The sequence below is a fragment of the Pyrus communis genome, chromosome 5 (genome assembly GCF_963583255.1).
Source record: "Pyrus communis chromosome 5, drPyrComm1.1, whole genome shotgun sequence".
In the NCBI taxonomy this organism is placed as follows: domain Eukaryota; kingdom Viridiplantae; phylum Streptophyta; class Magnoliopsida; order Rosales; family Rosaceae; genus Pyrus; species Pyrus communis.
The window spans coordinates 28,619,243-28,625,789 of record NC_084807.1 but is presented as its reverse complement, the minus strand read 5'-3'; the positions used below and the strand labels follow the sequence as shown (position 1 = coordinate 28,625,789).

The window sequence follows — 6,547 nt, the reverse complement described above, 5'->3', positions numbered from 1 at the left end:
ATATATAAATAGCACCACCCCAAAATAACTGAATTTCCGATATCTCCTTTGGTTTAATATTGTGGCTGCAAGCGTGAGAAATGCCTTACACTTCGACGCTATGTGTACTGGTTGTCCTAGGGATTCTATTATTTAAGCTTTTTTTTTTTTCTCAGGAGAAAAAAAAAAAGCTCTTGGTTTGAAGGAATTTCCATGTCTGCGTTGGATGGTGATTCAACTCTTCAGCTGCCGACAGGATAGTGAGAAGAGGGAGGGAAAAGAACCGGAGGATAACCATGGCACTGAATTCAAAGTGATGCAGACAGTCGTGGGCAGTGGTGAAGGGGTCATAAAATTCAAACTAAATTACGTGGCATAATTGAAAGCCAACAGATGAATTTCAGTGGCTAGGATTAAAAACCTTGTATGGTGTTACAGGGAAAAAAAACATGCAGAGGATCCAAATTCAGAAAATAAATTAGCCTTGTGAGTTCCACACATGCGTGCCACATGTGTCGTTTTTATGGTCGAAAAGGGGAATTTATTAAAAAGGGTAAAATCCAGCCGAGAACAACAAAGAAGGCCAAAAAGCACCAGCCCCAGGAAGGGAATACAAACAAAGCAAGAAAAAAGACCAAACTTTGATCAAAGAGGGTTAGTCCGAAAAGGGATTTTAACAGGACATAATCGAAGGAAGGGGATCCTCTCAGGATTTCTTTCCTCCTAATCTACTAAATCGGAGAATTCGTGCCGTTGAAATTTGATTAAACGGCTACAAACACGACTCACTTTAAAAGTTATATTAACTTCAGCTGTTTGATTAAATTTCAACAGCACTGATTCGCTGATTTGGTGAATTAGGAAGAAAGGATCCGGAGATCCATTTCCATGTTGGTGGGTCATCTTGAATCCCTCAATAATTAATCAATAATGCTTTCACAGTGCATCTATACTATTTGGTTCCAGGACGTGATAATACTGAAAGTTGACAGTTGAACAATGTTTCACAACAAATTGCCTGATGATATCAAGAACGATATCAGGAATAGCATAGAGAAAACATTGTAAAAAAACCCAGATGCTAAAGTCCACAACTGATTCCTTACTCTTTCTTGGCAAAGCAAGAGATCTATAAAACGCTTTCTTTTCATGGATACACTTAGAAAAGTATGTTCTTCAAAACTCGATCTCTCTCCATCTATTAATGCGATCCATTTTCACTGCAATGTTTTTCTGATGATATATGTCTGCGCGCGCGCTCATGCGTTATTGTGTAAGTAAATATGCTTAAGGACAGGGATGAAAAAGTGTTGACGTTGATATGGGACTATCTGAAGCCAGTGACGTGCAGTGAGAACAACTTCGTTTTTCGAATAGAACATCCACTCGATTGCATGCTGTTCAGTATCAAAGGGACAATGTGGACCTACGAGTCATCGAGTGATGGTCATGCTGGGCAAGGAATCTCGTCAATGTCTATCGAGCCCCTCGGGAAAGGTAACTTTTACGGGGAATAACTTCTCGATTGGGCATCAAACTGTTTCACCGAAGTTAAGTCTTCACTGTTAGAAAATTTGAGTAGAAATTTCATTGTTTCACAATAATCATTTTCAAAAGGTTTCCTTATTTTATAAGGCTTTGTCCCTTATAAATAGTGATTGTAGTGATGGACCATAAAGAATAAAATTGGGCTAAATCTTGAGATTGGGCTTTGGGGTGTATTAATTAATTGATAATTAATTTCAAACGATGGGCCTTGGGCCTTTGGGCTATGAAAATTAAATTCTTTAATTAATTAAATTAATTTTTATATGAACAAACTCATTTTTTCAGATGAAGTCTGAGAGCTTATGAAAATATCTGAGAAACAGATAGAGCAACACACCCTTTGTGTTGAACAGTCGCCTCCCAAAAACATGTTTGTTGCGAACAAACATATACTCATCATAAATACATGCATCTGAATATCATTCAATTCACTGAAAATCATCAATCCCTATATACCAAGCATACTGAGAGTACCATAAAGAAATTCGCCATAAGTCTAGTTTTCCGGTGCTGGAATTCTAATTTAGATCGTTGAATCCTGATGAAGCAGAAGTTCGTAGAACTACAAGCACTGAGTAGAGACAAAATTTTTGTTTGAAGGACATTGCGGTACGCAAGCCTCGATCTTCTGTTTATCTACTTAATATTATTTCATTTTGTTTATTCTTTGTAATATATTTATTCGCATTTATTATTAACATATATAAGTTTATCACAGATTGTTAATATATACCCAAGCAAACACGTTAAAACTCGGACAAAAGTAGAAGCGTTTGTGCTCGTCCCAGGACTTGGAAACTGTAGTCTCCAGATGCAAACCATATTGGGAATGTAACAATCCTGAAGAGGTGGCATTTGCTACCATCCATCATTTCCATACCAAGGCACAGCGACGCCTGCCCCTCTCCCCGGCTGGAATAGCGGATGTCAATGGTGAGAACTTGCCATCGACAGCAGGTAATTAGTATATTCAGAAACGTCAAAGTCGAGACGCTCAAATTACGGCCAAGAGTTCAATACACAATTCTAGCTGAGTACATACTGTATAGCTCTGGCCGCGAATCAATATTGTTGATATTTAGCCAGGGTAGCGTTTCTATGTTTATATATTCGATCATGTGCAATCTAAACCTTATATATATAGAGTGCTTGATGTTAGATATGTTCTGGGAAGCAAACAATAACAAGACATTAGCACAAGTGGTTTAAGTAATTCAGTCAACTGCAAGTGTTTTAGTGATGGATTTTAAATAAAAATAACATCTCGTACAAGTTCAACAATCCAATAATATTGGGCATTTTTCGGATCCACATCTCGTTGGAATTGTTTCGACATGTTAATAAATCTAAGAGTTGTTGAAAGTTTTGCTTCTGTGGTTATGACTAGTGAAATTAACTTATACCATTGCTTCTGCCATTTTGTTCTTACCTTATGCAACCAAGTACCAACATCAACCCTATCCCACAAAGTCAGGGATAGATTAGAAGCTGAATATATGATTTGATTGTAATTGATAGTAGTTTATTTTTTACATAATATTTACTTGATTGTAATCCCTGATTATAGTAACACAGTTGTATATGTATTCCAACCCAATGAATGAAATCCTCATTCCTGGTAAGGATCTTGTTCAGTCATTCTTTACGTCAATCAGTTAGAAGACAGAGTTATCTCAAATAACAAATTTACAAAATTGAATACATGTGATAATAGTGCAAAATAAGATTAATCCAAAGTGTTTATCAGTTGAAGAGTTGTAGAAGAATGCAAAACGTTCCTCAGCATATTCCAAATGTTTGGCAGTAGAGTTGGGCGGGAATGATTTCGAAAGTCTCTGGCTTATCAAGATTCCCTCTTCTTATAAATTTCATGGCGAAATACAAGGTGCCATGGATCTTAAAGTGGGGATACGAAGTCAGTAACAGGTGGCTAATATTACCTGTTAATTTTAACGGGTTGAGTTTCGGTTGGATTATATTACCTGTTCATTTGAACGAGTTTGACATGTCACGATCCGTTAAGATATCGAGTATATTATGAACACAACAAGCACAATACGATCGCCAGGTCTAAGGCAGACAACTAGGCAGGCCTAGATGCCTTTTCTTCATTTTTAAACACTTAGAGATTAATTGTGATGATAATGCAGAGGTTTTATGTTCGATTCTCGCCAAATGTGAAATTGAACTACATTATTGTGAGGCTAAGCCCACCCCTGCTTCCTTAGTATAGATAATATTGTTTTTTTTTTTCCAAAAAAAAAAAAAGAAAAAAGAAAAAAGAAAGGAAGGAAAGACCAAGAAGCCACCTTTCGATTATTCTTTTAAGAATACCTAGTCAAGCAGAGCAACTTGCAAGAAAAATTTGACTCTAATTCGGAAAGAAAACAACGCACAAGATTAAATAGAGTAATGAAAAATTACAAAAATATGTGATTATCATTTAGCTCAAGAATCTTGTCCGTTGGCTCAAGAAACTTGTTGTTCAAGTGATTAAAAATATTTATCTTATCCCCAAACTCGAGACTCCGTGTTCGAATTCTCTTCCCCAATTCTTCCATCATTTGGTGTGTGGAAATCTAGTCACCTAGCAAGGTTTGGGCCATTAAGTCATTTTGTACATATAGGCCCATTTAACGGGCCCTAGAGTCACAGATTGTTACCTTTTTTTACAAAGGGACAACGACTGCCCCAACCCAGAAAAGAAAAAAGAACACACGCAGAGCTGGATGAGATGAAGCGGGAAGACGAAAGCAAACAGTGCTCGTCGTCCTCCAGTCGAAGCAGCGGCTCAAAAATCAACAAAAATGGCGGTCGTTCTTGGAAACGTAGGTTCTAGTCCTCGTTCGATCATGCAGCGGACTTACTATGTCTGCCGCCGTGTGTGCCGCTCATCGAGGGAACCACGAAACCAACGCCAACACTGAAATCCCCGACATTGACGCGAGGTCTGACTTTTAATTGTTATGAGCGGAATATTAATCAAACTAATTTTCCTGCAACTTTCATTTTCACAGCAACAATAAATTAGTTGTTTGCGTGTTCTGATTAGTGATTAATTACCATATGTTAACGACTCGGACTTGGATCAATTATTATATGTTCACGACTTGGACTTGGATTAATTATCATATGTTAACGAGTTGGATTATCATATGCTCGTATATGTTCTTGGTGGAGATATGTGAATCCAAACAGGTGTAGAGAATGTCTTCATCAAATGCCAGTTCAATCCGATTCCCGACTCGGTCATGTTTAATTTGTAAGATTTGCATAATTTGGTTTAGTAAGACAACAAACATATTACAAAAAGATTTGGGACTTGGAAGAGAAGAAGATTAACAACCTTGGTCAATGCTACTACCTGCCATTATGATAAAGGAACTTAAACAGCTCGTAGCTCGTCTAAACGAAACACTAATTCTACATTAACAAGTAGAACTTTGATTTGTATTCGAAAAGGGATTTTCTGGATTATAACATCGTCATTAGCATGAAACATGTAGCTATTTGCTTCAGTTTTTGCCACTCGAATGCGCTCTCTCTACTTGATCTACCTTGTAAACTGAAAGCCTCCTAAAATTAGCCATTCAGGTATCTCTCTCTCTCTCTCTCTAGTTGGCTTGCTACTGTTTATATTCACATTGGAAATGTGCAGGTTGGTATATTGAATCTCTCTATACATTAACTTTCAACAATTTTTCCATGTTTGGGAGTTGGGACTGCGGAGACTGTTCTGATTATATTACGTAATTGTTTCATTTGTGGCGAGTCAGACTTTTATGCATATGGAAGCTACAAAAACAGAAGAGATGAGACAAAGAGCTATAACAATAGAGGAAGTTTTAAGAGACAAGGGGATGAGAAAAAAAAAAAAGATGCAAAAAGAGATGATAAGGCAGAAGATTCGGATGAAGAAGCTAGATGTATGCAAGTGGATACATGAAAATAATTTCCCAGATGATATCCAGAACGAAATCATGAATAGCCTAGTGCAACCATTGAAAAAAGACAAAGATGATGTCCACAATCCATTCCTTATTCTTCCCTGGCATACCAGAAGATCTGTAAAACGCTATCTTTTGATGGATACACTTAGAACGGTATGTTCTTCAAAACTCAATCTCTCACCTTCTATTAATTGCATCCATTTTCACTGCAATATTGTTCTGATGATATATGTTTCTACGTGCACGCACATGTGTTATTATTATAGATGAATATGCTTAAAGACGGATGAAAAGGTGTTGACGTTCATATGCGACTATCTAAAGCCAGTGATATACAGTGAGAACAATTTCATTTTGTCGAAGGGATGATCCACTCGATTGCATGCTGTTCATTATCAAAGGGACAATGTGAAACTATGCGTCGTCAAGTGATAGTCATGGTGGGCAAAGAATCTCATCAATGGCCATCAAGCCCCTCGGGAAAGGTCACTTTTACAAGGAAGAACTTGTCGATTGGGCAAACTGTTTCACCGAATTTCTAGTCTCCAGCAAACATGTCAAAACGGACAAAAGTAGAAGCATTTGTGCTCATGTCCCAGGACTTGGAAACTGTAGTCTCCAGATGCAAAACATATTGAGAATTGTGCAATGTAACAGTCCTGAAGAGGTGGCACTTGCTACCATCCGTCGTGTGTATACCAATGCGCTCGCCTTGTCCCCGGCTAGAATAGCGGATGTCAATGGTGAGAGCTTGCCATTGACAGTAGGCAATTAGTATCTTGAGAGAGGTCAAAGTGGAGACGCTCAAATTATGGCCAAGAGTTCCATACACAACTCTAGCTGGGTACATTTTGTGTAGCTCTGGCCTGGAAACAATATTGTTGATATTTAGCCAGGGTAGGGTTTCTCTGTTTTTGTATTGATCATGTGTAATCTAAACCTTATATACATAGTGCTTGATGTTAGATATGTTTTGAAAATCAAACAAGAAGAAGACATTAGCACAAGTGGTTTAAGTAATTAAGTCAACTACAAGTGTTCAAAATCAAGCCTTTACAACTACTTTCTCA

At 37.6% G+C, this 6,547-nt stretch overlaps 2 pseudogenes; both read left to right on the top strand.

The window, feature by feature from the left end:
• The first annotated feature begins 978 nt into the window (after positions 1 to 978).
• On the top strand, positions 979 to 2,492 carry LOC137734565 (protein CNGC15b-like; annotated as a pseudogene).
• A 1,769-nt stretch (positions 2,493 to 4,261) lies between these two features.
• Positions 4,262 to 6,320, top strand: LOC137734564 (cyclic nucleotide-gated ion channel 1-like; annotated as a pseudogene).
• Positions 6,321 to 6,547: the final 227 nt, after the last annotated feature.